Genomic DNA, 25,490 nt, shown 5'->3' with positions numbered 1-25,490 from the left:
CTCACTGAGCCACAGGCACCACCCCCCTACAATGACTTTACATGCTCAAGAGAAAGGAAGAGTCACACATCTCTCATCTTAAATCAAAAGTTAGAAAAGAATAAGGTTAGCTTAGCAAGGAAGGCATGTCGAAAAACAAGACAAGCCAAAAGCTAAGCAAACCCATGTTACCCAAATTATGAGTGCAAAGGAAAAGTTCATTTTGTTTGTTTTCTTTATCTTTTGGGGGGAGTGAGTTCTTAGGAAATTAAAGTGCTACTCTAATGAACACATGAATGATAAAGTGAAACACCCTTATTGCTGATAGAAAGTTTTAGCACAGTGGATAAAATGAATCAGCCACAACATTCTATTAGGTCAATGTCTGATCTAGAACAAACGCCAGCATCTCTTCAATTGCGTGAAGGCTGGAAGAAGTGAAGGAGTTGCAGAAGAAGAGTCTGAAACTAGCAGAGCTTAGTTCAGGAGGTTTAAGGAAAGAAGGCATCTCCACAACATGAGAGTGTAAAGTGAAGCAGCAAGCACTAATGTAGAAGTTGCAGCAAGTTATCTAGAAGATCTAGTTAAGATCACCAATGAAGGTGGCTACACTAAACAGCAAATTTTCAGTGTAAATGAAAAATCCTTCTACTGGAAGAAGATGCCGTCTAAAACTTTCATAGCCAGAGAAGAGACTTGTTAGGGCATTATTTCAGTTGGTGACTTTAAACGGAAGCCAATGCTCATTTACCACTTTGAAAATACCAGGGTCTTTAAGAATTATGATAAATCTACTTTCCCTATGCTCTACAAACGAAATAACTAAGTCTGGATGACAGCACCTCTGTTTATATCATGATTTACCATCTACTTTAAGCCCCTACTATTGAGACTTTGCTCAGTAAAAAAAAAAAAAAAAAAGTCTTTTCAGATTTTTACTGCCATTGACAATGTACCTGGTCACCTCACCCAAGAGCCCTGATGGAGATGTACCAGGACATTAACATGTCTGCTAACACAATATCCATTCTGCAGTCCACAAATCAAGAAGTGATTTTTACTTCAAATCTCATTATTTAAGAAATACATTTTGTAATGCTATAGGTACCACAGATATGATTTCTCTCATGGATTTGGGCAAAGTGAACTGAAGGCCAAGTATGGTGGCTAATACATGTAAAATCCCACCACTCTGGGAAACCAAGACAGGAAGATTGCTCAAAACCAGAAGTTTAAGAACAGCCTGGCCAATACCACAAGATCCTACCTCTACAAAAGACAAAAAAAATTAGCAAGGTATAGTGGGATGTATCAATAATGTATCTATAATCCCAGCTACTCAGGCTGAGGCAGGAGGATTACTTGAGCCCAGGGGTTCAACACTGCATTGATCTATGATCATGCCACTGTATTATAGCGTAGGCAACAGGGGAAGACCCTGTTTCCTATGAGAGAAGGGAAGGGGAGAGGAGACCTCTGAAAAGGATTCATTATTCTAGATGTCATTAAGAACACTGATGATTCATGAGAAGAGATCAAAACAAGAACATTAACAAGATCTTAAAATTCATTCCAAATCTCATGGACGACTTTAAAGGGTTTAAAATTACTTCAGTGGAGGAAATAACTGAAGATACAGTGGAAATAGTAAGAGAACTCAAGTTAGAAGATGTGGAGATGGATGAATTAGAAGATGTGAATGGACTGCTGCAATCTCAAGATAAAACTTGAATGGCTAAGTAGTTCCTTCCTATGGATGAACAAAGAAAGCAGTTTCTTGAAATAAAATCTACTGGTGAAGATGTGGTGGACATTACTGAAATGACAACAAAGAATCTGAATATCTTATAAACATAGTTGATAAAGCAGTCACAGGTTTTGAGACAATTGAGTCCAATTCTGAGAAAAGTTCTATTGTGGGCAAAATGCTGTGAAACAGCATCACATTCTACAGAAAAATCTTTCTATAGCCGGGCGTTGTGGCGGGCGCCTGTAGTCCCAGCTACTCGGGAGGCTGAGGCAAGAGAATCGCTTAAGCCCAGGAGTTGGAGGTTGCTGTGAGCTGTGTGAGGCCATGGCACTCTACCAAGGGCCATAAAGTGAGACTCTGTCTCTACAAAAAAAAAAGAAAAATCTTTCTAAAAGGAAAAGTCAATAGATGCAGCAAACTTCATTGTTGCCTTATTTAAAGAAATTACTGCAGCCTTCAGCAATCACTTGATCTTCAAAAATCAGCAGCCCTCAGAATCAAGGCAAGACCCTCCCCCAAAAAAGTTACAACTCTCTGAAAACTTGGATGATTGTTAGCATTTTTAAACAATCAAGTATTTTTACTTAAGGTGTGTACATTATTTTAGATAATACTATTGCACATTTAATAGACTACAGTATAGTATAAACATAACTTTTACACATACTGGGACACCACAAAGTTCATGTGATGCACTTTATTGCAATATTTGCTTTATTGTAGTGGTCAAAACCAAACCCTCTATGCCTCCAAAGTATGCCTGGAAAACATTTCATAAACATACTTCCTGTGAAGAGTAGTACGCTCAATGATTTCTCCTTCTGATAACATTCTCAGTATATATACTTCACTTACAAACAAGAAGTAGAAAGGTTCTGCAATAGGTGAATACAAACTTGCCACAATTATAATGGAATTCAAAGAATGAGGGAAAAAAAGTAATATACCAATTATAGTGTCCTGAAAGAAAATAAGTAAAGGAATTACAAAGAAAAGTAATTACAATAGCCTGAACACTCAGGAATTTTAGGATTTATTCTTCACTATTCAGGGAAAACAATTTTATAGTTATCTTACCAAAGTCCCAGAAGTGTCCTGAAATCCTTCTCCACACCTGAGCCATGCTTCAGAGAGGGTGGCAGCTGCCCCTTCTGTCCTGAGATCTGCCCTTCTAACCTGCTGTGGCCTCTCTCCTGGAAACAATGGGTACTTTATATCCCAACTCCTTTTTCTCTGTGGAGATGATTTTTAAAGAAAAAACAAAACAAAATCAACTTCGTTAGATATACATTAAGTTGACAACTAACAATTTGGAAACCCAAGAATGGGAGTATTAGGTAGGCAAAGTATTTGAACATCTCTGAATCTTCACATTAAGATAGACAGCAAAAGCAAAAATCCAGAGACACCCTTATAATTAATCATCAAACTCCAAAATAAAAAGCAGGTGAGGACAAAGCACCACCCCTCCAAATTCTTGCATGGTGTCAGTATCTGAGAGGATGGAAGCAAGGGGACAAAGGAGACACTGAGAAACTAGACATCAGTGCTCCCTAGGAAGTGGAGCAGGCAATACATCTGAGAACAGTGTCTAGAACTAGGTGAGAGTAAAGGCTCTGACCCTGAAAAGATACGAAGAGATGAGAGCAGCCTGGAACACTCAAAACATGTCAGTCAGGACTCCTTTCCTGGACAAGGGCCCACAAGAAAAGAAAGCGCCATTGGGAGTAGCACCTATTCAGCAACACGGGGTGACAGAGACAAAGAAAAGATCAAGATGGGACACAGCCAAGAAGGATCTATACGACAATTAAATAGGGGCCATATTTCTGCAAACTATATGAAAACAATACAAGGGAGAAAAGCCATTCCAAATTCAGCCTCCATCTCACAATTCAGAAAAAACTATGACATAAAAATAAGCAATAGAAAAGTATCAAAGCCAAATCCCATGCAGTTATTTACGGTGAAAACAATGAGTGAAAAAAAATCCCAACATACAAAGAAAGCATATCAAAGACATACAAAACACATAAAATGGTGAATTACTATTTCAAAGCAAGACAAAACATTCAGAGTCATAAAAACATAGAAACGAGGTAACAAAACTTAAGAAAGAAATACAATAACATTTAGAAAATTACTTGAAGAAAAAGGGACTAAAGCAGAAGGAATCCAAGAACAAATAGATAATCACAGATAATACCTTAAGAATAGATATATTCCATTTAATACCTTACTAAATAGAAGATGGAAAGGAGGAAATTTTTTTTTTTTTTTTTTTTTTGTAGAAACAGAGTCTCACTTTATGGCCCTCGGTAGAGTGCCGTGGCCTCACACAGCTCACAGCAACCTCCAACTCCTGGGCTTAAGCGATTCTCTTGCCTCAGCCTCCCAAGTAGCTGGGACTACAGGCACCCGCCACAACGCCCGGCTATTTTTTGGTTGCATTTTGGCCGGGGCCGGGTTTGAACCTGCCACCCTCGGAATATGGGGCCGGCTCCTTACCGACTGAGCCACAGGCGCTGCCCCTGGAAAGGAGGAAATTTTAAAGTTCTCTGACACATCTCCAATAAAGCAAGAGAAAAAGGATTCAAGAGAAATAAAGACTGAGTCTCTGTTGGGATCTAATGTACAGATTATAGGAATTCCTGAAGAAGAACAAATGATTTAAAGTGAATAAAAACTGCATAATCGGGTGGCGCCTGTGGCTCAGTTGGTAAGGCGCCGGCCCCATATACCGAGGGTGGCGGGTTCAAACCCGGCCCCGGCCAAACTGCAACCAAAAAATAGCCGGGCGTTGTGGCGGATGCCTGTAGTCCCAGCTGCTCGGGAGGCTGAGGCAAGAGAATTGCTTAAGCCCAGGCGTTGGAGGTTGCTGTGAGCCGTGTGAGGCCACGGCACTCTACCGAGGGCCATAAGGTGAGACTCTGTCTCTACAAAAAAAAAAACAACTGCATAATCGGGCGGCGCCTGTGGCTCAAGGAGTAGGGCACCGATCCCATATGCCAGAGGTGGCGGGTTCAAACCCAGCCCTGGCCAAACTGCAAGAACAAAAAAAAAAATAGCCGGGTGTTGTGGCGGGTGCCTGTAGTCCCAGCTACTTGGGAGGCTGAGGCAGGAGAATCGCCTAAGCCCAGGAGTTGGAGGTTGCTGTGAGCTGTGTGACGCCACGGCACTCTACCGAGGGCAATAAAGTAAAACTCTGTCTCTACAAAAAAAAAAAAAAAAACTGCATAATCATCAGATATTGATGGTAACACTTTATAGCAAAGGAAACTAAGCTAATATATTTAAGACGTTCTGGCTCGGCACCTGTAGCTAAGTGGTTAGGGTGCCAGCCACGTACATGAGGGCTAGCGGGCTCAAACCCAGCCCAGGCCTGCTAAACAATAATGACAACTACAACAACAACAAATAGCCAGGCAGACACCCAGGCTGGCGGGTGTGAACCCGGCCCGGGCCAGCTAAATAGCAATGACAACTGCAACAACAACAAAAAATAGCTGGGCCTTGTGGTGGGCACCTATAGTCCCAGCTACTTGGGAGGCTGAGGCAAGAGAATCGCTTCAGCCCAGGTGTTTGAGGTTGCTGTGAGCTGTAACGCTACGGCACACTACGGAGGGCAACATAGTGAGACTCTGTCTCAAAACAAACAAACAAAAAAAAAAACCCAGCCACCTAATCTTTGATAAACCAAACAAGAACATACACTGGGGGAAAGAATCCCTATTCAATAAATGGTGCTGGGAGGACTTGATATCCATAGTCCCTTCACCTAATAGTCTCTTAACCTAGGGGCTGGGACAACCAGATCACAGATGTAAAAGAATATAAAACAGCCACATGCCACAGCACACACCTGTAATCCCAGGTACTCAAGAAGCAGAGGCAAGAGAATCACTTGAGCCCAGAAGTTCAACACCAACCTAGGCAACAACACAGCAAGACCTCATGTCTCAAAACTTAAAAAAATCAACTTGGTGTGGAGGCATGAACCTATAGTCTAATCTACTCAGGAGGATAAGGTGGGAGAGTCACTTGTGCCCAGATGTTCAAGGTTGCAGTGAGCTAAGATTATACCACTACACTCCAGAGTCTGGGCCACAGAGTGAAACCTTGCTTCTTAAAAAATTTTTTTCCAAAAAAGGATGGAAAGAAAAAGAATATAAGACACATACACACACATTAATATAAATTAAAAATGGATCAAAGACCTAAACGTAATGATAAAACAAAAAACTTCTAGAAGAAAACAGGTAAATTTTCATAACCTTGGCTCTAACAATGGTTTTTCAGATACAACAAAAAACACAAGTAACAGAAGGAAAAGTAAACTGAGTTTCATCAAAATTTAAAACTTATCAATGTCAAAGGATACTAGGAATAAAGTAAAAGATAATCTGAATAATGGGAGAAAATATTTGCAAATTACATATATATATACACACACACACATACATATAAATAAAATAGAGATCTATAGCCCAAAATACAGAATCTAGACTCTCCTCATCTTATGATGGGGTTATGTCCGGATAAACCCATGGTAAGTTAGAAGTACTGTAAGTCAAAAATGCATTTAATAGACCTAACATATCAAACAATGTAACTTTATCTAGCCTATCATTAACATGCTCAGAACACTTATGTTAGCCTAAAGTTGAGCAAAATCATCTAACACAAATCCTATTTTATAATAGTGTTGAATACCTCATGTAATTTATTGACTACTAAACTGAAATTGAAAAACAGAATAGTTTATAGGTAGGTACTTGAAGTACAGTTTTTATTTAAAGTGTTACATTGCACCATCATAAAGCCAAAAAACTGAACCATAAGTAAAATCATTATATTAATGTCAATATATTGATGGTAATACTGCACTATGGTTTTGCAAAATGTTACCACTGGGGGAAACTGCAGAAAGGGGACATGAGATTTCTCTGTCTTACTCCTCACAATTGTATGTGAATCTACAATTATCTCACTAAAGATAAAGGGTAAGGGATTGCTGGCTTTCATGATAAATTTTTTCATACTATTTTATCTTATCTACGAAAGTATATCATTTTGTTTATAAAGAAAATACATATGCTTTCTATTAAGTGAGATACTTTATGTGAAGCTTTATTGAAATATAAAAAGTCTTTAACAAAAGTTAGTTCTCTTTCCCTTCCACTTTAAAGATAAGACAATCTCTACCCTAAGATGTCAATTCTAGGTAGTCTAATTCTGAGAATTAAAGCCACAGTATATCATATGAGATTACCAAGGCCACAAACTGGTAACATAAGGTACTCCTACCAAGATGAAAGAATTTCCTGCCATCACTGAACAACTGTAAAACTAAGCCTTTTTCCAATTCCTGAAAGAAGGCAATTTCGGGAAAATCCAGATGCAAAGTTATAGAGGATGTACAATATATTTGTCCTCACATAAATGATATTTCTTTCATTATCATGGTGTTTTATTATTAACTATTTCCATTAACATTTATCAAGTCCCAGACACTCTCATCACTTAATCCTTATACTAACCCTCTAAAACAAGTATTAACCCCATTTTACCAAGCAACTATAATTTAAAAATGTTAGGTATATTGCCCTAGTCAAAGAGTTAGTAGGCAATGTATGAAGATTTTTTTCCCCCAAGTATGTCTAACTCCAGAACTGAACACCAGTGCCTAACAATAACCATATGAGCACCTCTCGCACACAGGCACCACAAGTGAGTGCCTGACTGGGCTCTAAGTATCTGGGAATTCACTGGAACTTTGAAGTCTCAAGTCCACTCACTTTATCAGAGTCACTAGCTCCCTCCAGTCATGACATCTCTCCTGCCATCTGGCACTCTATCACCAACTACTTCTGGGCCATCTTTTAAGCATTAAGAGCCCTACCCTTCTGCTAGCTTACTTTACCAACCACCAATCCATGGGGCTACGTAAAATGTTAAAAAGACTCCAAAATGAGAATAACTCTCAAGTATATTCTTATCACATCTTTGGTCATAGCTGGTAAATACTCCTATTCATTCCCTAGTTCTCTTCTCTCTCTCTCCCCTCTAACCCCCTCCCCCCCCCACTTGGAGCTTTAAACAATGGATTCTTGGGTGTTCAGACAAAGAACTGAAAGACAGACTACTAACAACACAGAGTCACAAAATCAGATAGGACACAGCAGATGTCTTTTGTGAAAAGATCCAGAAAAAGAATCACAGCATATTAAGGGAGAATGAGGAGAATAAAGCAGGAGCTCCCTATGAAGAAGAGGGGAGCTTAATCACTCTCTGTGGCTTAAATGTCACATATCTGTGTATCCTAACATCAAGTAAGATGCAACCAACTTCTCTCAACCTTCTTTCTCGGTCACTACTCATTCTCTCTTCAATCCTTCTCTTTTTTGTTTTGTTTTGTTTTTTGAGACAGTCTTATTCTGTTGCCCTGGGTACAGTGCCATGGTGTCATAGCTCACAGCGGCCTCAAACTCTTAGGCTCAAATGATCATCTTGCCTCAGCCTCCCAACCAGTTGGGACTATAAGCACCTGACACAATGCCCCCCTAATTTTTCTGTTTTTAGTAGATACAAGGTCTGGCTCTTGTTCAGGCCGGTCTCAAACTTCTGAGCTCAAGCAGTCAACCCACCTCAACCTCCCAGAGTGCTAGGATTACCAGCATGAGCCACCACGCTGGCCTCCTCTTCAGTCATTCAACTGCCAGTTGCCTAAATCTCATCTTCCTTTCAGAATTTATCAACTCAATCCTTTCCATACTATTCCAAATTCTACCAATTCAGTCTATAACCACATCAACTTTTATAAGTCGAGAAAGAGCTATGTGACTTGTCCAAAGTAGCAAAATTAGTTAGTTGAAGAGTTGAGGATGATATCCAAGACTTCTGACCAGGTTATTCCACTATGCTTCTTTAAACCTGGAATACTTGCAAATCTAAACTAGTTCCCCTTTCATCCATCATCAGATGTATATTACATACAAGGATTATGGCAGGTGCTCTGGGGGACATAGAGTAAAGACATAGTCCCTAATCTTAAAATGTCTATCTTACACAGGAATAAGGATAGCTAAATAAACCTAATATAAGACACAAAATAGTAAGAGTGGGTTTGACAAAATTCCATAGGAATACAGAAGAAAGTTCATTTATAACTGGAATGATTTGGGAGAAGGTGAGATTGGAGGTAGACCTTCATGGATAATTAAGATTTTGACATGCAGAAATGGCATTATTCTAAACCAAGATCATAAGCAAATACCAAGAGACAAGACAGTAGAGACAAGATAGTAGTGACGACAATAGTAAAGTGGATAAATACCCTGTTTCCCCGAAAATAAGACATCCTCCAAAAATAAGACCTACTTACAGGAAAGATAAGACGTCCCCTGAAAATAAGACCTAGCGCATCTTTGGGAGCACACCTTAAAATAAGACACTGTCCTTACTGTACCCTCAATGAATCCCCAACAATAAAAAAAAAAAATAAGACACTGTCTTATTTTCAGGGAAACTGGGTAATAGAGGATAAATAATAAACAAGCTATAAAGCTGAGGAACAGGCACGGCCAAATATGGAAGCAGTGAATAGCAAACTGTGAGTCTGAACAAAAGGTCTGGAGCAGACTGCCTGGGTACAAATTCTACCTTCTTCACTTTATTGCTGTGTACTGAGCAACCTTGGGCAAATTAGTCAACCTCTCTGCTGAGCTTCAGTTGCCTCATCCATAAAATGAGACTAATAGTATTTACCTAACAGGATTGTTAAAAGAATTAAATGAGTTAACACATTATGAAGCACTTATATATGGTACACCTTAAATAAATTATGTCAGGTTAATAAGAAGTAAACTGAGGTTTAAGCAGAAGAATAACAATATAGGGGCGGCGCCTGTGGCTCAAGTAGTAGGGTGCCGGCCCCATATACTGGAGGTGGCAGGTTCAAACCCGGCCCCCGTCAAAAACTGCAAAAAAAAAAAAAAAAAATACCAAGAATAACAATATAATGAAAGTGGTGCCTAAGTAAAAATCATTTCAGAAGATGGAAAAGCAGCATGCTAGCTGGTATGTAAACTCTCCAAACATGAAGTACTTCTATCACCTAGTGTGACAGAAATGAAAAACAAATTCCTGGAACAAAACTATTATGACAGCCACCCTCTAAGATAGCCCTTATGATTCCCACTTCTTGGCCTCAATCATGCCCTCTATAATCTCCTCCCACGTTTAACAGAATAGGACAGAAGATGGTATGTCAATTCTAAGATTAGGTTATAAAAGACTGAAGCCTCTGTCTTGGTCGCTCCCTCCCTCCCAGCTACCCTGTTGCGAACTACCCTATGGAAATGCCAAAGAATCAAGACTTGCCAAAAACCACCGTAAGTGAGCTTGGAAGTGGATCCTCCAGCTCCAGCAACTACAATCTTGTAGGAGACCCTGACCCTACACCCATACAGCTGAGCCATTCCCGGATTCCTGACCTTCAGAAACTCTATGAGATAAACATTTATTGTGAGATGCTTCAGTTTTGAAGCACCTTATTACCCAACAATAGATAACTAATACAACTATTAAGAAGAACTGATAGGGTCAATGACATAAAAAAGACAGAATGAAGACAGTATAAGTGAACGTCAAGTCAAAGATACTAGTATTTCTTCTTCTTCTTTTTTTTTTTTTTTTTTTTATAGAGACAGAGTCTCACTGTACCGCCCTCGGTAGAGTGCCGTGGCGTTACACAGCTCACAGCAACCTCCAACTCCTGGGCTTAGGCGATTCTCCTGCCTCAGCCTCCCGAGTAGCTGGGACTACAGGCGCCCGCCACAACGCCCGGCTATTTTTTTTTTTGTTGTTGCAGTTTGGCCGGGGCTGGGTTTGAACCCGCCACCCTCGGCATATGGGGCCGGCGCCCTACTCACTGAGCCACAGGCGCCGCCCCAAAAATACTAGTATTTCTAAGTGATGAGGAACTGGAGCATTAAGGGTGACAGAATGATGATTTCTTGATGTACTGAGCTCAGGGATAGGCCAAACAGAGATCTGAAAGTCATTTAACCAGCAGCGACTGTTAACTTCAACTTACAAGATTGCCCACACCAAACCTGTAAAGTGAGAAAAAGCACCAAGTCAAAAATTAGGACATGGCAGGAAAACAATAAAGAAAAGAAAATAAGCGGTGTGACACAGGAAGAGAATCTGTACCCCAACATTACGGATGTTCCAAAAGAAATAACAGGTGGCAATGTGTTCAATGCTGCAGTAACCAAGTAAGTAACTTAGACTTGATTTAGCGATTACATACTTCCTTGATTTTCTTACTGTTTCTGAAATCAGAATGTCTTACAATCAATAGGTATGCTTAACACTGGTTTCTTTTATTCCCTAAAAAGGGTTTCAAAATTGATAGTGTGTGCTAAAATTGATAGTGTGCTTTGAATATCATGGTATTTGAGTCCTGCGTATGTGGACTATTTTTTCAGGATGTCTTTAAACTAAAAGGAAGAGGAGTCAAAAAAAGAGGCAGTATGTTTTATTAAACTGTTTTGTTATTATGAGACAAACATATTCGTAAGCAAGGAACTTTAAAAAGATAAAGGACTCATGCCAGGACAAACACAATTAACAAAACAAAAAGGACGTACCGACAGGTGCAATTTAAATATCATTCATGCAACAGTTGCCACCCACCCACTCCCTGGGACACTAGGAGCAGACACACACCCAGGCTGAGCGCGCAGAGCTTCACACTCCTTTCCCGCCTCGGCAGAACGAAACATTCGGAGAGCTCAGACCATAAAGCCTGGCAACCGAGGCACGGGACAAACAGGCAGAACCAGCCCAATGTCCACTGCCGCCGGTGTAGCATATAACAGAAACAAAAAGAGACAAAACATAAGAACCGCCAGACACCCCACACGCTCATCCAGACTCACTCCCCGCCGTCCAGCGCGTCTCCCCTCGGCCACCACCCCTCGCCCTTCTTGGGGTTGGGGCTCCGCACCCACCTAGGCCTAGGAAGAGCCACCCCCGACGGTCCCCGCAGGCGGAGCAGCGCACGGGGACAGGAAACCGACCTGGGGACGGCATCCAGCGACGCTGGCGCGGACCACGCGTGCAGACAGTACCGGCCGCCGCCGGGGGCCTAACCACAACGCCACGCCCTCGCTCTCCCTGCCCCCCGACCGACAAGAAGTGCACCGAGCGAGATGCAGCGGCCCGCTCTCCGCAGCAACGCGGGACACGGAACCCTCCCGCCCCATAGAGTACCTTGGCGCAGCTGCCGCGGGACATCTCCCAACACCAACCCTCAGCACCCTCAGCGCGCACCGCCCCCTCACGCTCGCACCTCCCCTCAGCGCGCACCGCCCCCTCACGCGCACCGCTCCTCAGAGCGCACCGCCCCCTCACGCTCGCACCGCCCCTCAGCGCGCACCGCCCCCTCACGCGCGCACCGCCCCCTCACGCTCGCACCTCCCCTCAGCGCGCACCGCCCCCTCACGCGCGCACCGCCCCCTCACGCGTGCACCGCCCCCTCACGCGCGCACCGCCCCCTCACGCTCGCACCGCCCCCTCACGCGCGCACCGCCCCCTCACGCTCGCACCGCCCCCTCACGCGCGCACCGCCCCCTCACGCGTGCACCGCCCCTCAGAGCGCACCGCCCCCTCAGCGCGCACCGCCCCCTCACGCTCGCACCGCCCCTCAACGCGCAACGCCACCTCACCGCGCACCGCCCCCTCACGCTCTCACCGCCCCTCAGCGTGCAAAGACCTCAGCTCGTGCGGCTGTTCACCCTCGGCGGACCCCACCGCGCGCTACAATTGGCTGGCGCGGCCGGGGCTTCCCCGGCGCTAGAGGGCGGCCTGAGGACCGCTCGCAGCCGGCAATGGGTGTGGTGCTGTGTCACTCACTGCCGCATCGGGTCTGGAACTCGCGCGTGCCTCTGGTGCCCGAGGGTGTCCCTCTGCCGTCAGGCGTGAGAAAGCGGCTGGCGTGTTGGCCAGTCTTCTAGTGTCGTCTTTTGAATCAAGTCATATGTCATCTGTGTTGTCAGGCAACAACTGACGTTAAAATAAAATGAAAACCAGAGGTAGGCTACAAATTCAAATCAGTACTTAAGGAGTGAGCCTGGCGCGGTGGCCCACGCGTGTAATTTCAGCCCTCTCGGAGGCTGAGGCGGGTGGATTGCCCTGAGCTCACGGGTTCAAGACTAACCTGAGCCAAAGCCTGAGGCGCCTCCCAGCTACTTGGGAGGCTGAGGCAAGAAGATCGCTTGAGCCCAAAAGTTTGAGGTTGCTGTGATCTGTGATGTCACGCACTCTACGGAAGGCAACAAAGTGAGACTGTCTCAAAAAAGAGCAAAACATATACCGAGGGTGGCGGGTTCAAACCCGGCCCCGGCCAAACTGCAACCAAAAAATAGCCGGGCGTTGTGGCGGGCGCCTGTAGTCCCAGCTACTCGGGAGGCTGAGGCAAGAGAATCGCTTAAGCCCAGGCGTTGGAGGTTGCTGTGAGCTGTGTGAAGTCACAGCACTCTACCGAGGGCCATAAAGTGAGACTCTGTCTCTACAAAAAAAAAAAAGAACAAAACAAAACACACACACACTTAAGGAGTGGTTGTACTTGTTGATAACCCAGAGAAAAGGGTGTTATTTCCCCCTCTTTGGGGGGTGGAGAAAGGGTTACGTTTAAGTATTGACAGAGCAGAGATTTTTCAAGGTCTTAGCAAAATAACTAAGAAAATGCCAGGAAAGCTATGTTAACTAGTGTGATGAAAATGTGTCAAACGGTCTATGAACCAAGTGTATGGTGCCCCATGATCATATTAATGTACACAGCTATGATTTAATAAAAATAAATAAATAAAGGAGAGCAGAGATTTTCAAATGTAAAACATCAAGATCCGGGCTTGTTAAACATCACTGAGGAGAGGATTTCAGAATCTGCAGGTCTTGCAGGACCTTGAGGTGGGAACGTGGAGAGGTGGCAGGTCAGGGTCTTGACTCCAGAGAGGTGGACCTGAGGCCAGACCGCAGGGAGGGGCCTCGACTGAGCAGAAACTGGACAAGTCACAGGTCTGACTGGATAGGGAAGTAGCCAGTCAGAAGAGTGCTAGCCTGAGAAGGAGAGTATTCTGACAAATATGGAGAAACGGAGGTTAGTCTTCTTCAGAAACACTTTTTTGTCCTTCTGCAACAATACATTGTTTTTCAGCTTTTCAGTGTTTCTTTCCTCCCTAGTGCCTATTCTGTTATCTTGTTTGAGTTCCAGTGCCTAAAGCCACAAATGATTAGCAAACAGTAGGTGTCCGCTCTGTATTAGTTGAAAAAATGAAAAACAAATCTTGCCTTAGAGGAGGCTTTATTGTTAATACTACTGCTGTCAACACTTGGATCAAGATGAACTAGATGCTAAATCTATTTTAGAATTTAGAATATCAGGCCTCTGGGATTCCATCAAGAAAAGAGACTGGCCTCTGTTGCCTCAGCATCTTCTAGAACAGGCATCCTCAAACTTTTTAAACAGGGGGCCCATTCACTGTCCTACAGATCATTGGAGGTCCAGACTATAGTTTAAAAAAAAAGTATGAACAAATTCCTATGCACACTGCACATATCTTATTTTGAAGTAAAAAAACAAAACGGGAACAAATACAATCACACTGCCTCATGTGGCCCGCAGTTTGAGGACCCCTGTTCCAGACCATGTATCTGTTGCACCTGGGCTTTGGATTCTTGTCCAGCAGACCTCTCTGTGGCACTCCTGCTGCAGCCCCAGTGTGCTGCCATCTACACTTGGAGAGGCGCATCCATTTAAATGTTTCTCTTACCCAACTTGTTCCTATTCAGAAGTCTCCATCTCAGCAGTGGCACTGACATCCACCTGGTGGTAGCTCATGCAGAAACCTGGGAATTTTCTTGAACACTTTTGTGTCTCTTACCAACCTCACAATCTCCACTGCCACCATCGTTTTCTAGGCCACTAATGTCTTTTGCCCAGATCACTAGGAACCTCCTAATCCCTGTTGTTTCATCCACTCTTGACCCTCACCCACCACACACATACAATCCAATCTCCTCGCAGACATGCCAGTGATGTTTATGCTCACAGTGTTGGCCTTCCTTTTGGTGGTCAAATGTGCTAGCACTTCATTTGCTCTTCTTTTTGCTTCAAAATCTCCATCCTCTCTCTGCCATGCCAATTCCTATGCAACTGTCACAGGACTGCCTTAGTTTCCCTAAACTACCAAGCTTGAACCTCCTTGTTCTTCACTTTCATAGCAACCTATGCTCCTTCAAATATGTTATAACAATCAAAATCTAAACAAATATTTACCATTTGGCTCCACCTCTGTATTGTAAGATAATACCATTTCTATCTTCTTCACTTCTATATCCCCAGCACTTAGAACAGTGTCTTTCACATACAAAGTACCCAAATAAAACTGGCTGTGAATGAGTTTATGATTCTTAAACAAAAATGACTTCCCTAAGGTTGCACAGCTAGAGACCTGATGTGATATCAAGGCCCATACTTTCTCCACTGTACCAATCAGAACACAGTAGGATTATGAGGAATTTTCAATTGAACACATAAACTCCACAAAAGGGAACTGTCAATAAGAAAGGTGAGCCCAAACTAACAAATGCAATCAGTGTAACCTGGTTTCTTGTACCCTCAAAAAATCCCCAACAATAAAAAAAAAAATTTGTTTTTTAAAGAAAGGTGAGCCCATACTGGAATGGACCTGTGAACCCTCTCCAGTTTTGTCTTATCTCCTCCTCAGCAAACACTTGGTAAACACCAAGACAAGCAGGAATATTCTTCTTTTAATTTTTTCACCTCCAATTTTTTGGCCTAGTTGTTGTTCTGCAAATATCTGTAGTCTTCATTCTGCCTACAACAAGCCTACGGATTCCATTGGAGCTGTGAAAGCTATGGGTGGGCAAGAGTCACAAGGGGATCTCTGCAGCACCTTTGGGAAAGCTCTCCCTCCATCCATCTAATATATGGACTAAAATCATATTTTTAAATTTTTCTAATTTGAGGGGAAATGTTTGAAATCTATGATCCATTTTCCTTTTTAGTCTAGCAGTCAAGGTATTGGAATAAAACGTAAGCAGATTCATTTATAATCTAGAGAGGAGGGAAGAGAGAAGTTCTTTCCAGCTATGACTCAAAATTCACTGATAATAATACAAAAAATTGATAAATTCCATGATGAGGAAGGAACTCTCATGGCCTAATCACTTCTTAAAGGCCTACCTCTTTATACTGGCACATTGGCACCACCTGAATTTTAGAAGGGACACATTCAAATGATAGCAAATATGAAATGATGTATATGTAGGAATTTTTATTGCAGAACAGTTTGCAATAGCAAAGGACTAAAAGAAACTGCGATATTCATTTTCATGAAAGATACAGTTAGATAACCCACGTGCCTTCATAATAATCTCCAGGGTACACTAAATGAGAAAAGCCAGTAGGTAGAGTAGGGCTCATAGTGTGCTGCTTTTCTAGTGTAATAAAACAGGAAAACTTCTATCTGCATGACTTGCTTGTAACTGTGTGAAGAAATGCTACATTTCTAACTTTCTATTTCTCCATCTCTAACTTTTTATGTGGTTTTGACTTTTGAACTGTGTGTACTCCTATTTTAAAAACGGATTGAGGGGGCCAGACTCTGTGGCTCACACCTATAATTCCAACACTCCGGGAGGCCAAGGCAGGTGGACTGCCTGAGCTCATGAGTTCAAGACCACATAAGCCAGAGTGAGACCCCAGTCTCTAAAAATAGCCGTATGTTGTGACAGGCACCTATAGTCCCAGTTATTTGGGAGGCTGAGGCAAAAGAATCACTTAAACCCAAGAATTTTAGGTTGCTGTGAACTAAGATGCCATGGCACTCTACTGAAGGTGACAAAGTGAGATTCTGTCTCAAAAACAAAAATAAAAACAAAGCAGATTGAGGCCCAGTGTGATGGCTCATAGAGCTCCAGCACTTTGGGAGGACCATGGCAGAAGGATCACCTGAAACCAAGAGTTTAAAGTTGCAGTGAGCATAGTGCCACTGCATTCCACCTTGGAAACTCTCTCTCAGAGAAAGAAAGGAAAGGAAGAGAGGGAGGGAGAGAGAGAGTGAAGGAGGAAGGGTAGGGAAGGAGGTAAGGAGAAATGAAGAGAGGAAAGAAGGACAGATTGAAATATTAAGAAAAAACTTCCAGCAGTTGTCAGCCATCCCGGTGGAAGTATCCCTTGATGATGTCACACTGTGTGAGGGGTGTGTCTTGCCTTCTTGCTCCCTCATTGTACTGGGGCATCTGGCACTGGTGTATGGCTTGACCCTGAGAGGGTTCTGAGCATTCACTGTGGCTGCTCAGCTCTAGTCTGGGAGCAGACACAGGATGCTTTCTCCGTGTGCTATAGTTAGATGGCTGATTAAAAATGTTAAAAGAAAAGAAAAATTAAGGAAAAATACATGCAAGAAAAAAGAAAGAAAGAATACATGCACTATGTTCTAGAGTGATGATGGTTGCACGACTCTGTGAATACAGTGAAAACCACTGAATTATATACTTTAAAGGGTGATTTATTATATTTTATTTATATCTCAATAAAGCAGTTGCAAAAAAAAGTTTGGTCAGGGACTGGTAGAATCAGCATTGTCTAGAAAATTTTCAGAAATATAAATTTTTAGGTCCTGTCAAAGACCAACTGAATTTGAAATTTGGCAGGCAGAACTTGGTAATCTTTTTTGACAGCCCTCCAAGTGATTCTGAGGCAGTTCAACTTTGAGAACAACTGAACCAGATACAGTTCTGTGGAGTAGCAGATTCTTGCACAGTAGTCACCTCAAAACATCTGACTGAACATCCCTTAACATGGGTAGGAAGAGAAGTCCTTGTCAGCCTTTTCTTTAATCATAGCCAATAATAATAATAATAATAATAATATAACATTTATATGTGCAGGCACTGGTAATCTCTTTATATGAAATGAAAATAGTGTGTAACCTGATGGATTAGAGCATGGCCAGATATGTAGTAAGTGCTCAAAAGTGTTAGTAGTTATAATCATCTATCTCAGATATCATTGTAACAATTCTGTGATGTACTGTCATCACATGTGAGATAATTGTATCACAGTCAGGTTATATAATACCAAAAGCCAAAAACTCAATAAATGGCAAAGCTAAAGGCACATAAGTTTTCAACTTTGGTGAATCTCAGGAGTTTGGCAGAAGTTGATTCCACCCCCTTATGGATGACATTGAGAAGTTGAAGATGTTCAGTAGAGGAAGTTGCTGCAGGTGTGGTTTAAGTTTTCTTCAAGAAAACAAGAATTAGAAGTGCCGGCCCCATATACCGAGGGTGGCGGGTTCAAACCCGGCCCTGGCCAAACTGCAACAAAAAAATAGCCGGGTGTTGTGGCGGGCGCCTGTAGTCTCAGCTACTCGGGAGGCTGAGGCAGGAGAATTGCCTAAGCCCAGGAGTTGAAGGTTGCTGTGAGCTGTGTGACGCCACGGCACTCTACCGTGGGCGATAAAGTGAAACTCTGTCTCTACAAAAAAAAAAGAATTAGAAGTGGAGCCAGAAGATGTGACTAAGTTGCTGCAATCTCATGATCAAACTTGAACAGATGCAGAGTCCCTCCCTCCCTCCCTCCCTCCCTCCCTCCCTTCCTTCCTTCCTTCCTTCCTTCCTTCTTTCCTTCCTTCCTTCCTTTCTTCCTTTCTTTATTTCTTAGATAGTAACTTCTTTCTTAAATAGTAACTCTTGGGCTTGAGAAATCCTCTTGCCTCAGCCTTCTAAGAAACCGAGACTACAGTCACCTACCACCATGCCTGGCTAGTTTGACTATATTTAGTGGAGATGGGGTCTCACTCTTGCTCAGGCTGGTCTCCAGCTCCTGAACTCAAGCAATCCACCCACCTCAGCCTCCCAGGTTGCTAGGATTATGGGTGTGACCCACCACACCCAGCCTAGAGGAGTTGCTTCTTATGGGTAAACAACAAAATGAAAACCTAATGCCCTAAACATTGTTTTTTGATATGACAAAAGATTTAGAATATTACACACACTTAGTTGATAAGACTGTGGCAGGGTTTGAGAGGATTGAGTCCAATGTTGGAAGTTCTATTGTGGGTAAAATTCTTTTATTTATTTATTTATTTATTTATTTTTATTGTTGAGGATTCATTGAGGTACAATAAGCCAAGTTACAGTGATTGTGTTTGTTTGGCAAAGTCCCTCTTGCAATCGTGTCTTGCCCCCAAAAGGTGTGGCACACACCAAGGCCCCACCCCCTCCCTCCTTCCCCTCTCTCTGCTCTTCCTTTCCCCATCCCTCCCTCCTTCTTTCTGTCTCTGCTCTCCCTTCCCCCACCCCCCACCCTTGACCTTAATTGTCATTAATTGTCCTCATATCAAAATTGAAGTACATAGGATTCATGCTTCTCCATTCTTGTGATGCTTTACTAAGAATAATGTCTTCCACTTCCATCCAGGTCAATATGAAGCATGTAAAGTCTTCTATTTTTTTTTGTAGAGACAGAGTCTCACTTTATGGCCCTTTGGTAGAGTGCCATGGCATCACACAGCTCACAGCAACCTCCAACTCCCGAGCTTAAGCGATTCTCTTGCCTCAGCCTCCTGAGTAGCTGGGACTACAGGGCGCCTGCCACAACGCCCAGCTATTTTTTTTTTTTTTTTTGGTTGCAGTTCAGCCGGGCCAGGTTTGAACCCGCCACCCTCGGTATATGGGGGCCAGCACCTTACCGACTGAGCCACAGGCACTGCCCAAGTCTCTATTTTTTTAATGGCTGAATAGTATTCCATGGTGTACATGTACCACAGATTGTTAATCCATTCCTGGGTTGGTGGGCATTTATGCCATTTCCACATTTTGGTGATTGTAAATTGATCTGCAATAAACAGTCTAGTACAAGTGTCCTTATGATAAAAGGATTTTTTTCCTTCCGGGTAGATGCCCAATAATGGGATTGCAGGATCAAATGGGAGGTCTAGCTTGAGTGCTTTGAGGTTTCTCCATACTTCCTTCCAAAAAGGTTGGTACTAGTTTGCAGTCCCACCAGCAGTGTAAAAGTGTTCCCTTCTCTCCACATCCACACCAGCATCTGCAGTTTTGAGATTTTGTGATGTGGGCCATTCTCACTGGTGTTAGATGGTATCTAAGGGTGGTTTCGATTTGCATTTCTCTAATAGATAGGAATGATGAACATTTTTTCATATGTTTGTTAGCCATTCATCTGCCTTCTTTAGAGAAGGTTCTATTCATGTCTCTTGCCCATTGATATATGGGATTGTTGGCTTTTTTTCATGTGGATTAATTTGAGTTCTCTATAGATCCTAGTTATCAAGCTTTTGTCTGATTGAAAATATGCAAATATCCTTTCCCATTGTTTAGGTTGTCTCTTTGCTTTGGTTGTTGTCTCCTTAGCTGTACAGAAGCTTTTCAGTTTAATGAAGTCCCATTTGTTTATTTTTGATGTGTTGCAATTGCCATGGCAGTCTTCTTCATGAAGTCTTTTCCCAGGCAGGTATCTTCCAGTGTTTTTCCTATGCTTTCTTTGAGGATTTTTATTGTTTCATGCCTTAAATTTAAGTCCTTTATCCATCTTGAATCAATTTTTGTGAGTGGAAGAAAGGTGTGGGTCCAGTTTCAGTCTTTTACATGTGGATATCCAGTTCTCCCAACACCATTTATTGAATAGGGAGTCTTTCCCCCAAGGTATGTTCTTGTTTGGTTTATCAAAGATTAGGTTATTGTGGGTAAAATTCTAACAAACAGCATTACATTGTATAGAGAAATAGTTCATGAAAGGACTAATCAATCATTATGGCAAACTTCATTATTGTCTTATTTTAAGAAATTGCCACAGCTACCCCAGTGTTAAGAATAACCACCCTGGAGGAGGGGCAAGATAGCCAATTGGAGCCAGCTTTCGCTAGAAGCTCCCATCCAAAAGGAAAGATAATGACCAGACAGTACCCAATAAAGCTGAAGACTGGGAGATGTGCTCAGAGAAAAGAGTGATAACTGTACATCACCTCTGCTGAGGCAAGCTGCAACTCCAAGAAAGCAAATTTCAGGTGCAAAACTCATCCCAAAAGAAAAGTGTCAGCCAGTTTTTTTGTTTTTGTTTTTGTTTTTTTTTCTCACTGTAGTTTTCTACAGGCAAGCGTTGAACTTAGGACCTCTTGTCTCACCCCAGGGCAGAGAGTTGCAGAAAGTGGGAACTACTTCTCCAGAGGGACCCTGCTGTGACCCTGAGCACTCTCTTGCAAGGCCCTGAATGTCGAACTAACGGTTCCCCTGCCGTTTGAAACTTCCAGTTCACCCTTCCACCCTTGCCTGATGGTCCAGAAGCCTAACTCCTGCAGAGACCGAATGTCTGCGGTTCATTGCCAGGTCCAGGCACTACAAGAGCTGTGGTAGAAAATCTGCACTGTAACAGTGAACCCAGCAGTAGTGCAGACAAAGGGAGGGAGGCATATTGGGCATGGCTCCGCGAAAGTGCAAACCAGCTGTGGGAGGAGGTTTCTGAGGCACTCACTCTGCCCTGCAGAACCAAGCACCAGGTGTCCCCTCCCTGTCGGAGCTTTGCGCCCCATGCTCCACCCTGCCAGAGCCACTTGCCCTGCACATGCCCTCACTGCCATGAGCCGAATGCCATGTGCTCTGCCCTGCCAGAGCCACCATGCGCCCTGCTGTGCCAGAACTGTGTGCAGTGCACCCTGCCCTGCTTCTGGAGCCTTGCACCCTGCACCCCGAGAGCCACTGCTACAGCTGCCTCCCCTGGCCATGGAAGCCACCTGGGAGCTGTGCAGGTGGCTTAGCAACAGTAAAGCAATCCCACTGGGGTGTAATCTTGGAGAGACACCTCCCCAACTCTGAGGACTGCCCGAGGAAGCCAGACCTAGCCCCATAGGGATACTAGTGCTGCAGAGCAGCTGGGGCAAAGGCGAGGTGGGCTGAAGGAGAAAAATCATTTGTTATCCTCAGATTCAGACTGAGCTCAGGTGGAACACTCCCCAGTTGCCATTGAGTACCTGAGGCAGGCAGGCCTCAGCTCCCCCAACCAGCTGGTGGCAGAGGGTGGTGGCTGGGCCGAGGGGGCATTGACTTTCCTTTGACTCTGGCAGGTGCAAAGCACCCGCACATCTGCTTATTGGAGGGAGAAGGACCACAGCCCTGTGGGGTTACCAGTGACTGGGCATAAAAGAGGTGCAAGGCGGGGAAAGAGACACCAGCCGCTGGTCCAACGCTGTTACTGGGTGGGCCTTTCTGAATCCACAGAGTACTGGAGCAAGCCACATTTGAGCATCCAGTAGACCTCTGCTATCTAGTTACTGGAGACCATATGAACTTTCCCTCTGCAGCCTTGAGAGTTCGGACTGACTGGGTCAATTGGTTTGGAACTCTTAACCTGGGCCAATCACCCAAGGACCCTCTCAGGTGGTACCCTAGTTGTGTGGTAATGGAAGGGGTTGATTTCCTCTTCCAGTTGCTGCCCATGGGTGGAGGGGTGTCCTAGTTGCTTGTATTTCTCCACAGCTGAGACTTCAACCCAGAGTCACTGATCCACTAGGATTGGACAAAGAACAGCTGAATACAAGACAGAGCCACATAACCCCACCACACCAAGCAGGTCCCCAGAGCCTCAAACTGTAATATGGTACGGGTCCTTTGCAAAGCTGTAGGGGAAAAAGCTACAGTCACCAGTTCAAGATCCTTGGCAAAGGGCTGGTTAACACAACTCTAGGAATGCCTCATCCAATTTCACCTTACCTGCCCATCTAGCAAAATGGTGAAAAATAATCATGGGCAGAATCAGCAGAAAAACTCTGGCAACATGAATAATCAGAGTAGATCAACTCCCCTATGGAATGACAAAACAGACACACCAGATTATCCCATTCATAAACAAATGGCTGAGATGTCAAAAATCAAGTTTAAAATTTGGATGGCAAATAAGATCAACAGAATGGAGGTAAAGATGGAATTAGAATTTCAAGGAGTAATTTAAAAGTTGTCTCAAGAATTCAATTAATTCAAAGACAAAATCACCAAAGATTTTGACACATTGAGGCAAGAACTTGCAGCCTCAAAGATCTGAGAAAGATAATAGAAATCCCTAAGTAACAGAATGGAGCAGGCAGAAGAAAGGATCTCTGACATTGAAGACAAAGCTTTTGAATGTTCCCAAATGCTCAAAGAGGAAGAGAAATGGAGAGCAAAAACAGACCATTCCCTGAGAGAATTGTGGGACCACTCCAAAGTAGCAAACATTCACCTTATAGGAATCCCTATAAGGGATTGAATGAAGGAGAAGAGTTTGCTTTGAAAGGCCCAGATGCTCTACTCCAAGAGATATTGAGGAGAACTTCTCAAGCATGGCAAGAGATACTGAAATCCAGAAAGCAGACAGTTTCAGAACCCCACCACAACTCAATCCAAATAAAATATCTCCTAGCCACATTATAATTAACTTTGCCAAAGTTAATATGAAGAAGAAAATTCTGCAAGCAGCCAGATGTAAGAAACCGTAACCTACAAGGGAAGAAATATTAGAATGACTGCAGATCTCTCTGCTAAAACTTTTCAAGCCAGAAGAGGATGGTCATTGATCTTTAACCTCCTAAAACAAAATAACTTTCAAATCAGATCCTGTGTGCAGCAAAACTGAGTTTCATTTATGACAGAGAAATTAAATACTTTAATGACATTCACATGTTGAAGAAATTTGCCATAACTAAACCAGCTCTTCAGGATATTCTTAGACCTATCCTCCATAATGAACCAGGGCAATCCCCCACCACAAAAGTAAACTCGCTCAAAAACATTTGATCAAACTCCAAACTTTTGATCAAACTCCAAACATTTGATCAAACTCCAAACTTTGGAAAAACTCCATACCCAAAATACTTATCAATACTCTCAACTAATGTGAATGGCTTAAATTGTCCTCTAAAAAGGCACAGATTGGCTGACCGGATACAAAAACGCAGGTCAGATATCTGCTGCATACAGGGATCTCATCTTACCTTGAAAGATAAATATAGGGTGGTGCCTGTGGCTCAGTGATTAGGGCGCCAGCCCATATACTGAGGGTGGTGGGTTCAAACCCAGCCCCAGCCAAACTGCAACAAAAAATAGCTGGGTGTGTTGTGGCAGGCACCTGTAGTCCCAGCTGCTTGGGAGGCTGAGGCAAAGAGAATCACGTAAGCCCAAGAGCTAGAGGTTGCTGTGAGTCCTGTGACATTATGGCACTCTACCATGAGGGCGGTAAAGTGAGACTCTGTCTCAACAAAAAAAAAAGAAAGAAAGATAATATAAACTCAGGGTGAAGGGATGGTCATCTATAACTCAGGCAAATGGAAATCAGAAAAAAGCAGGTGTTGCAATTTTATTCATAGATACAATAGGCTTTAAACCAACAAAAGTAAGAAAAGGTAAGGATGGTCATTGCATATTTGTTAAGGGCAACACTCAACATGATGATATTTCAATTATTAACATTTATGTACCCAACCAGAATGGGTCTCAATTTATAAGAGAGACTCTAACAGACATGAGCAATTTGATTTCCTCTAATAGTCAGAGATTTTAACAACCCCTTTGGTAGGTGTTGGATAGATCCTCCAATAAGAAACTAAGCAAATAAATTTTAGACTTAAACTTAATCATTCAAAAATTGGATTTAACAGACATCTACAGAACATTCCATCCTAACAAAACTGAATACACATTCTTCTCATCAGCCCATGGAACCTCCTCCAAAATTGATCACATCTTAGGTCACAAGTCTAATCTCAGCAAATTTAAAAGAATAGATATTATTCCTTGTATTTTCTCAGACCATCATGGAATAAAAGTTGAACTGAGTAATAACAGGAATATGCTACACATACAAAAACAAAAACATGGCAACTAAATAACCTCATGCTGAATGATAGCTGGGCCATAGACGAGATTAAGAAGGAAATTACCAAAACTTTTTAGAACAATAATGAAGACACGAATTACCATAACCTCTGGGATACTGCAAAGGCAGTCCTGAGGGAATTTATAGCATGCAAGTCTTCCTCAAAAGAATGGAAAGAGAGGAAGTTGACAACTTACTGGGAAATCTCAAGCAACTGGATAAAGAATAACTTTACAACCCCAAACCCAGCAGAAGAAAAGAAATAACTAAAATTAGAGCAGAATTAAAAATAAATGAATTATACCACAGATCAAAAAATCAAAAAGTTTGGTTTTAGGAAAAGCTCAATAAAATAGATAAACCTTTAGCTAACCTAATCAGAAATAAAAGAGTAAAATCCCTAATTTCAGCCATCAGAATGATAAAGGTCAAATAACAACAGACTCCTCAGAAACTCAAAAAATCCTTAATGAAATTACCAAAAACTCTATTCTCAGAACTATGAAAATCTTAAGGAAATAGAACAATATTTGGAAACATGCCACCTTCCTAGACTTAGCCAGAAAGAAGTGGAAAATGTTGAACAAACCTATATCAAGTTCTGAAATAACATCAACTATAAGAGATATCCTCCAAAAGAAAAGCCCAGGGCCAGATGGCTTCACATCACAATTCTAACAAACCTTTAATGAGGAAACTAGTACTTATATTACCTAACCTTTTCCAAAACATAGAAAAAGAAGGAATACTTCCCAACACATTCTATGAAGCAAATACCACTGTGATCCTCAAATCAGG

At 42.6% G+C, this 25,490-nt stretch overlaps 1 protein-coding gene across 1 annotated transcript in view; it reads right to left on the bottom strand.

Annotated features, from left to right (window-relative positions):
• LOC128563185 (DNA repair-scaffolding protein-like) overlaps nucleotides 1-11,999 on the bottom strand; it is a 398,757-nt gene extending 386,758 nt beyond the window's left edge. The window contains 2 exon segments of the mRNA XM_053558362.1: nucleotides 2,807-2,962; nucleotides 11,818-11,999. The gene's annotated coding sequence lies outside the window, so the exon portion shown is untranslated.
• Nucleotides 12,000-25,490: the final 13,491 nt, after the last annotated feature.

The sequence above is a fragment of the Nycticebus coucang genome, chromosome 13, assembly GCF_027406575.1.
Source record: "Nycticebus coucang isolate mNycCou1 chromosome 13, mNycCou1.pri, whole genome shotgun sequence".
In the NCBI taxonomy this organism is placed as follows: domain Eukaryota; kingdom Metazoa; phylum Chordata; class Mammalia; order Primates; family Lorisidae; genus Nycticebus; species Nycticebus coucang.
This window is presented reverse-complemented; position numbering and strand designations above follow the sequence as displayed.